We start from the raw sequence: 10,000 nt of genomic DNA on the forward strand, positions 1-10,000 counted from the left end.
TTGAGTGCACGTGCAAATCTGCTGGAAAAGCCTGTGGAAGTTTCACGGCGTTCGTACGATATTTGGCGACGCAAAAATGAGCGATTTCCCAGCTCGATGGAATTCGGCGCGAGAGAAACGATGCCCCGTAACGCACATGAGAGCAATCCCGGCCAATTTCTCCCGTTTGATGGGGTCTATGTGTAAAAATTTTGACTTTTTTGAGTGCACGTGCAAATCTGCTGAAAAAGCCTGTGGAAGTTTCACGGCGTTCGTACGATATTTGGCGACGCAAAAATGAGCGATTTCCCAGCTCGATGGAATTCGGAGCGAGAGAAACGATGCCCCGTAACGCACATGAGAGCAATCCCGGCCAATTTCTCCCGTTTGATGGGGTCTATGTGTACAAATTTTGACTTTTTTGAGTGCAGGTGCAAATCTGCTGAAAAAGCCTGTGGAAGTTTCACGGCGTTCGTACGATATTTGGCGACGCAAAAATGAGCGATTTCCCAGCTCGAGAGAATTCGGCGCGAGAGAAACGATGCCCCGTAACGCACATGAGAGCAATCCGGGCCAATTTCTCCCGTTTGATGGGGTCTATGTGTAAAAATTTTGACTTTTTTGAGTGCAGGTGCAAATCTGCTGGAAAAGCCTGTGGAAGTTTCACGGCGTTCGTACGATATTTGGCGACGCAAAAATGAGCGATTTCCAAGCTCGATGGAATTAGGAGCGAGAGAAACGATGCCCCGTAACGCACATGAGAGCAATCCGGGCCAATTTCTCCCGTTTGATGGGGTCTATGTGTAAAAATTTTGACTTTTTTGAGTGCACGTGCAAATCTGCTGAAAAAGCCTGTGGAAGTTTCACGGCGTTCGTACGATATTTGGCGACGCAAAAATGAGCGATTTCCCAGCTCGATGGAATTCGGCGCGAGAGAAACGATGCCCCGTAACGCACATGAGAGCAATCCCGGCCAATTTCTCCCGTTTGATGGGGTCTATGTGTAAAAATTTTGACTTTTTTGAGTGCACGTGCAAATCTGCTGAAAAAGCCTGTGGAAGTTTCACGGCGTTCGTACGATATTTGGCGACGCAAAAATGAGCGATTTCCCAGCTCGATGGAATTCGGCGCGAGAGAAACGATGCCCCGTAACGCACATGAGAGCAATCCCGGCCAATTTCTCCCGTTTGATGGGGTCTATGTGTACAAATTTTGACTTTTTTGAGTGCACGTGCAAATCTGCTGAAAAAGCCTGTGGAAGTTTCACGGCGTTCGTACGATATTTGGCGACGCAAAAATGAGCGATTTCCCAGCTCGATGGAATTCGGAGCGAGAGAAACGATGCCCCGTAACGCACATGAGAGCAATCCCGGCCAATTTCTCCCGTTTGATGGGGTCTATGTGTACAAATTTTGACTTTTTTGAGTGCACGTGCCAATCTGCTGGAAAAGCCTGTGGAAGTTTCACGGCGTTCGTACGATATTTGGCGACGCAAAAATGAGCGATTTCCCAGCTCGATGGAATTCGGCGCGACAGAAACGATGCCCCGTAACGCACATGAGAGCAATCCGGGCCAATTTCTCCCGTTTGATGGGGTCTATGTGTAAAAATTTTGACTTTTTTGAGTGCAGGTGCAAATCTGCTGGAAAAGCCTGTGGAAGTTTCACGGCGTTCGTACGATATTTGGCGACGCAAAAATGAGCGATTTCCAAGCTCGATGGAATTCGGAGCGAGAGAAACGATGCCCCGTAACGCACATGAGAGCAATCCGGGCCAATTTCTCCCGTTTGATGGGGTCTATGTGTAAAAATTTTGACTTTTTTGAGTGCAGGTGCAAATCTGCTGAAAAAGCCTGTGGAAGTTTCACGGCGTTCGTACGATATTTGGCGACGCAAAAATGAGCGATTTCCCAGCTCGAGAGAATTCGGCGCGAGAGAAACGATGCCCCGTAACGCACATGAGAGCAATCCGGGCCAATTTCTCCCGTTTGATGGGGTCTATGTGTAAAAATTTTGACTTTTTTGAGTGCACGTGCAAATCTGCTGGAAAAGCCTGTGGAAGTTTCACGGCGTTCGTACGATATTTGGCGACGCAAAAATGAGCGATTTCCCAGCTCGATGGAATTCGGCGCGAGAGAAACGATGCCCCGTAACGCACATGAGAGCAATCCCGGCCAATTTCTCCCGTTTGATGGGGTCTATGTGTAAAAATTTTGACTTTTTTGAGTGCACGTGCAAATCTGCTGAAAAAGCCTGTGGAAGTTTCACGGCGTTCGTACGATATTTGGCGACGCAAAAATGAGCGATTTCCCAGCTCGATGGAATTCGGAGCGAGAGAAACGATGCCCCGTAACGCACATGAGAGCAATCCCGGCCAATTTCTCCCGTTTGATGGGGTCTATGTGTACAAATTTTGACTTTTTTGAGTGCAGGTGCAAATCTGCTGAAAAAGCCTGTGGAAGTTTCACGGCGTTCGTACGATATTTGGCGACGCAAAAATGAGCGATTTCCCAGCTCGATGGAATTCGGCGCGACAGAAACGATGCCCCGTAACGCACATGAGAGCAATCCGGGCCAATTTCTCCCGTTTGATGGGGTCTATGTGTAAAAATTTTGACTTTTTTGAGTGCAGGTGCAAATCTGCTGGAAAAGCCTGTGGAAGTTTCACGGCGTTCGTACGATATTTGGCGACGCAAAAATGAGCGATTTCCAAGCTCGATGGAATTCGGAGCGAGAGAAACGATGCCCCGTAACGCACATGAGAGCAATCCGGGCCAATTTCTCCCGTTTGATGGGGTCTATGTGTAAAAATTTTGACTTTTTTGAGTGCAGGTGCAAATCTGCTGAAAAAGCCTGTGGAAGTTTCACGGCGTTCGTACGATATTTGGCGACGCAAAAATGAGCGATTTCCCAGCTCGAGAGAATTCGGCGCGAGAGAAACGATGCCCCGTAACGCACATGAGAGCAATCCGGGCCAATTTCTCCCGTTTGATGGGGTCTATGTGTAAAAATTTTGACTTTTTTGAGTGCACGTGCAAATCTGCTGGAAAAGCCTGTGGAAGTTTCACGGCGTTCGTACGATATTTGGCGACGCAAAAATGAGCGATTTCCCAGCTCGATGGAATTCGGCGCGAGAGAAACGATGCCCCGTAACGCACATGAGAGCAATCCCGGCCAATTTCTCCCGTTTGATGGGGTCTATGTGTAAAAATTTTGACTTTTTTGAGTGCACGTGCAAATCTGCTGAAAAAGCCTGTGGAAGTTTCACGGCGTTCGTACGATATTTGGCGACGCAAAAATGAGCGATTTCCCAGCTCGATGGAATTCGGAGCGAGAGAAACGATGCCCCGTAACGCACATGAGAGCAATCCCGGCCAATTTCTCCCGTTTGATGGGGTCTATGTGTACAAATTTTGACTTTTTTGAGTGCAGGTGCAAATCTGCTGAAAAAGCCTGTGGAAGTTTCACGGCGTTCGTACGATATTTGGCGACGCAAAAATGAGCGATTTCCCAGCTCGAGAGAATTCGGCGCGAGAGAAACGATGCCCCGTAACGCACATGAGAGCAATCCGGGCCAATTTCTCCCGTTTGATGGGGTCTATGTGTAAAAATTTTGACTTTTTTGAGTGCAGGTGCAAATCTGCTGGAAAAGCCTGTGGAAGTTTCACGGCGTTCGTACGATATTTGGCGACGCAAAAATGAGCGATTTCCAAGCTCGATGGAATTCGGAGCGAGAGAAACGATGCCCCGTAACGCACATGAGAGCAATCCGGGCCAATTTCTCCCGTTTGATGGGGTCTATGTGTAAAAATTTTGACTTTTTTGAGTGCACGTGCAAATCTGCTGAAAAAGCCTGTGGAAGTTTCACGGCGTTCGTACGATATTTGGCGACGCAAAAATGAGCGATTTCCCAGCTCGATGGAATTCGGCGCGAGAGAAACGATGCCCCGTAACGCACATGAGAGCAATCCCGGCCAATTTCTCCCGTTTGATGGGGTCTATGTGTAAAAATTTTGACTTTTTTGAGTGCACGTGCAAATCTGCTGAAAAAGCCTGTGGAAGTTTCACGGCGTTCGTACGATATTTGGCGACGCAAAAATGAGCGATTTCCCAGCTCGATGGAATTCGGAGCGAGAGAAACGATGCCCCGTAACGCACATGAGAGCAATCCCGGCCAATTTCTCCCGTTTGATGGGGTCTATGTGTACAAATTTTGACTTTTTTGAGTGCACGTGCCAATCTGCTGGAAAAGCCTGTGGAAGTTTCACGGCGTTCGTACGATATTTGGCGACGCAAAAATGAGCGATTTCCCAGCTCGATGGAATTCGGCGCGACAGAAACGATGCCCCGTAACGCACATGAGAGCAATCCGGGCCAATTTCTCCCGTTTGATGGGGTCTATGTGTAAAAATTTTGACTTTTTTGAGTGCAGGTGCAAATCTGCTGGAAAAGCCTGTGGAAGTTTCACGGCGTTCGTACGATATTTGGCGACGCAAAAATGAGCGATTTCCAAGCTCGATGGAATTCGGAGCGAGAGAAACGATGCCCCGTAACGCACATGAGAGCAATCCCGGCCAATTTCTCCCGTTTGATGGGGTCTATGTGTACAAATTTTGACTTTTTTGAGTGCACGTGCAAATCTGCTGAAAAAGCCTGTGGAAGTTTCACGGCGTTCGTACGATATTTGGCGACGCAAAAATGAGCGATTTCCCAGCTCGATGGAATTCGGAGCGAGAGAAACGATGCCCCGTAACGCACATGAGAGCAATCCCGGCCAATTTCTCCCGTTTGATGGGGTCTATGTGTAAAAATTTTGACTTTTTTGAGTGCAGGTGCAAATCTGCTGGAAAAGCCTGTGGAAGTTTCACGGCGTTCGTACGATATTTGGCGACGCAAAAATGAGCGATTTCCAAGCTCGATGGAATTCGGAGCGAGAGAAACGATGCCCCGTAACGCACATGAGAGCAATCCGGGCCAATTTCTCCCGTTTGATGGGGTCTATGTGTAAAAATTTTGACTTTTTTGAGTGCAGGTGCAAATCTGCTGAAAAAGCCTGTGGAAGTTTCACGGCGTTCGTACGATATTTGGCGACGCAAAAATGAGCGATTTCCCAGCTCGAGAGAATTCGGCGCGAGAGAAACGATGCCCCGTAACGCACATGAGAGCAATCCGGGCCAATTTCTCCCGTTTGATGGGGTCTATGTGTAAAAATTTTGACTTTTTTGAGTGCACGTGCAAATCTGCTGGAAAAGCCTGTGGAAGTTTCACGGCGTTCGTACGATATTTGGCGACGCAAAAATGAGCGATTTCCCAGCTCGATGGAATTCGGCGCGAGAGAAACGATGCCCCGTAACGCACATGAGAGCAATCCCGGCCAATTTCTCCCGTTTGATGGGGTCTATGTGTAAAAATTTTGACTTTTTTGAGTGCACGTGCAAATCTGCTGAAAAAGCCTGTGGAAGTTTCACGGCGTTCGTACGATATTTGGCGACGCAAAAATGAGCGATTTCCCAGCTCGATGGAATTCGGAGCGAGAGAAACGATGCCCCGTAACGCACATGAGAGCAATCCCGGCCAATTTCTCCCGTTTGATGGGGTCTATGTGTACAAATTTTGACTTTTTTGAGTGCACGTGCAAATCTGCTGAAAAAGCCTGTGGAAGTTTCACGGCGTTCGTACGATATTTGGCGACGCAAAAATGAGCGATTTCCCAGCTCGATGGAATTCGGCGCGAGAGAAACGATGCCCCGTAACGCACATGAGAGCAATCCCGGCCAATTTCTCCCGTTTGATGGGGTCTATGTGTAAAAATTTTGACTTTTTTGAGTGCACGTGCAAATCTGCTGAAAAAGCCTGTGGAAGTTTCACGGCGTTCGTACGATATTTGGCGACGCAAAAATGAGCGATTTCCCAGCTCGATGGAATTCGGCGCGAGAGAAACGATGCCCCGTAACGCACATGAGAGCAATCCGGGCCAATTTCTCCCGTTTGATGGGGTCTATGTGTAAAAATTTTGACTTTTTTGAGTGCAGGTGCAAATCTGCTGGAAAAGCCTGTGGAAGTTTCACGGCGTTCGTACGATATTTGGCGACGCAAAAATGAGCGATTTCCAAGCTCGATGGAATTCGGAGCGAGAGAAACGATGCCCCGTAACGCACATGAGAGCAATCCGGGCCAATTTCTCCCGTTTGATGGGGTCTATGTGTACAAATTTTGACTTTTTTGAGTGCACGTGCCAATCTGCTGGAAAAGCCTGTGGAAGTTTCACGGCGTTCGTACGATATTTGGCGACGCAAAAATGAGCGATTTCCCAGCTCGATGGAATTCGGCGCGAGAGAAACGATGCCCCGTAACGCACATGAGAGCAATCCCGGCCAATTTCTCCCGTTTGATGGGGTCTATGTGTAAAAATTTTGACTTTTTTGAGTGCAGGTGCAAATCTGCTGAAAAAGCCTGTGGAAGTTTCACGGCGTTCGTACGATATTTGGCGACGCAAAAATGAGCGATTTCCCAGCTCGAGAGAATTCGGCGCGAGAGAAACGATGCCCCGTAACGCACATGAGAGCAATCCGGGCCAATTTCTCCCGTTTGATGGGGTCTATGTGTAAAAATTTTGACTTTTTTGAGTGCAGGTGCAAATCTGCTGGAAAAGCCTGTGGAAGTTTCACGGCGTTCGTACGATATTTGGCGACGCAAAAATGAGCGATTTCCCAGCTCGATGGAATTCGGAGCGAGAGAAACGATGCCCCGTAACGCACATGAGAGCAATCCCGGCCAATTTCTCCCGTTTGATGGGGTCTATGTGTACAAATTTTGACTTTTTTGAGTGCACGTGCCAATCTGCTGGAAAAGCCTGTGGAAGTTTCACGGCGTTCGTACGATATTTGGCGACGCAAAAATGAGCGATTTCCCAGCTCGATGGAATTCGGCGCGAGAGAAACGATGCCCCGTAACGCACATGAGAGCAATCCCGGCCAATTTCTCCCGTTTGATGGGGTCTATGTGTAAAAATTTTGACTTTTTTGAGTGCACGTGCAAATCTGCTGAAAAAGCCTGTGGAAGTTTCACGGCGTTCGTACGATATTTGGCGACGCAAAAATGAGCGATTTCCCAGCTCGATGGAATTCGGAGCGAGAGAAACGATGCCCCGTAACGCACATGAGAGCAATCCCGGCCAATTTCTCCCGTTTGATGGGGTCTATGTGTAAAAATTTTGACTTTTTTGAGTGCACGTGCAAATCTGCTGGAAAAGCCTGTGGAAGTTTCACGGCGTTCGTACGATATTTGGCGACGCAAAAATGAGCGATTTCCCAGCTCGATGGAATTCGGCGCGACAGAAACGATGCCCCGTAACGCACATGAGAGCAATCCGGGCCAATTTCTCCCGTTTGATGGGGTCTATGTGTAAAAATTTTGACTTTTTTGAGTGCACGTGCAAATCTGCTGAAAAAGCCTGTGGAAGTTTCACGGCGTTCGTACGATATTTGGCGACGCAAAAATGAGCGATTTCCCAGCTCGAGAGAATTCGGCGCGAGAGAAACGATGCCCCGTAACGCACATGAGAGCAATCCGGGCCAATTTCTCCCGTTTGATGGGGTCTATGTGTACAAATTTTGACTTTTTTGAGTGCACGTGCAAATCTGCTGAAAAAGCCTGTGGAAGTTTCACGGCGTTCGTACGATATTTGGCGACGCAAAAATGAGCGATTTCCCAGCTCGATGGAATTCGGCGCGAGAGAAACGATGCCCCGTAACGCACATGAGAGCAATCCCGGCCAATTTCTCCCGTTTGATGGGGTCTATGTGTAAAAATTTTGACTTTTTTGAGTGCACGTGCAAATCTGCTGGAAAAGCCTGTGGAAGTTTCACGGCGTTCGTACGATATTTGGCGACGCAAAAATGAGCGATTTCCCAGCTCGATGGAATTCGGCGCGACAGAAACGATGCCCCGTAACGCACATGAGAGCAATCCGGGCCAATTTCTCCCGTTTGATGGGGTCTATGTGTAAAAATTTTGACTTTTTTGAGTGCACGTGCAAATCTGCTGAAAAAGCCTGTGGAAGTTTCACGGCGTTCGTACGATATTTGGCGACGCAAAAATGAGCGATTTCCCAGCTCGAGAGAATTCGGCGCGAGAGAAACGATGCCCCGTAACGCACATGAGAGCAATCCGGGCCAATTTCTCCCGTTTGATGGGGTCTATGTGTACAAATTTTGACTTTTTTGAGTGCACGTGCAAATCTGCTGAAAAAGCCTGTGGAAGTTTCACGGCGTTCGTACGATATTTGGCGACGCAAAAATGAGCGATTTCCCAGCTCGATGGAATTCGGCGCGACAGAAACGATGCCCCGTAACGCACATGAGAGCAATCCGGGCCAATTTCTCCCGTTTGATGGGGTCTATGTGTAAAAATTTTGACTTTTTTGAGTGCACGTGCAAATCTGCTGAAAAAGCCTGTGGAAGTTTCACGGCGTTCGTACGATATTTGGCGACGCAAAAATGAGCGATTTCCCAGCTCGAGAGAATTCGGCGCGAGAGAAACGATGCCCCGTAACGCACATGAGAGCAATCCGGGCCAATTTCTCCCGTTTGATGGGGTCTATGTGTAAAAATTTTGACTTTTTTGAGTGCAGGTGCAAATCTGCTGAAAAAGCCTGTGGAAGTTTCACGGCGTTCGTACGATATTTGGCGACGCAAAAATGAGCGATTTCCCAGCTCGATGGAATTCGGCGCGAGAGAAACGATGCCCCGTAACGCACATGAGAGCAATCCGGGCCAATTTCTCCCGTTTGATGGGGTCTATGTGTAAAAATTTTGACTTTTTTGAGTGCACGTGCAAATCTGCTGAAAAAGCCTGTGGAAGTTTCACGGCGTTCGTACGATATTTGGCGACGCAAAAATGAGCGATTTCCCAGCTCGAGAGAATTCGGCGCGAGAGAAACGATGCCCCGTAACGCACATGAGAGCAATCCGGGCCAATTTCTCCCGTTTGATGGGGTCTATGTGTAAAAATTTTGACTTTTTTGAGTGCAGGTGCAAATCTGCTGGAAAAGCCTGTGGAAGTTTCATCCGACGAAAAAAGCACGTTCTCGAGAAAGCAGGAGAGCTAAGTCATTCACAAATTAGCTGGATTTGGCTTGTGGTTCGTTTCCCAAGTAACAGAGCGGCATCAACCTTTAAGTGCACGCCAGTACATCCCCGTGGGATACAGGGGGTCTCGGCGGACTTTGCTCGGGGGAAAAACGTCGAGGTGAGCCGCCTGGCCATGCTGTTCATGGGTCTCTCCTTTTTAAGTTTCGCCTGCCAATTTATTTTCTCTAGCGGTTTTATACACTAGCACTCGATGTTTTGGGAAAGGAATACAATTGTTCAAAAAACGTCTTCGCAATTCATGTCGTTAGATTGCTAATGAAAATTCGTAAAAAAACGTACACGCCATACATGTTCTTTGCTTCCCTCTCGATACAAGTGAAGGGGAAAAACAGCCTTAACGGTTGCTAAAAAAATCGCCCTTTACATATACATGGGTCGTCTTCCCCTCTCGACAACGGAGACAAGTAACCCACGCCAGGCACTGTCAGTAACTGCCATAGATCTGCTTTAAAATGCCCATTCGTCTTGCGTCGCTCACGTTCCCGGAGCTTTGGGTAATGTCTGAGGCCTATCCCCGCTAATTTCTACCGTTTGTCGGTAGCTGTCTGTAAAAATATAGCATACACCAAAACGAGAAAATATTTCCATCGCACCTGCACAAGTGTATGGACAATGGCAATCTTCATGCGATGCATAAGTGGTGTGTGTCAGCAGGTTTTGTTTCCCAAGTTTTCCGTGAATGAGCGAGTATCTTGAGCTGTGTGACTCAGCCCGAGGGAGCCTCTTCTCCTCCAGAGTGTGTGGGGAAGGCTGTCCCCTTGGGTTGGTGCTGCACGGGTTCGCTGCGCTGTTTGGTCTTGTGCCAAGGAAGGCTGCCAACTGTGCAAGAATTTTAGGGTTGGTTTCAATTGCCGTTGCCGGTCCATAGAG

The sequence above is a fragment of the Lampetra fluviatilis genome, unplaced genomic scaffold (genome assembly GCF_964198595.1).
Source record: "Lampetra fluviatilis unplaced genomic scaffold, kcLamFluv1.1 SCAFFOLD_378, whole genome shotgun sequence".
NCBI classification, from domain to species: Eukaryota; Metazoa; Chordata; class Hyperoartia; order Petromyzontiformes; family Petromyzontidae; genus Lampetra; species Lampetra fluviatilis.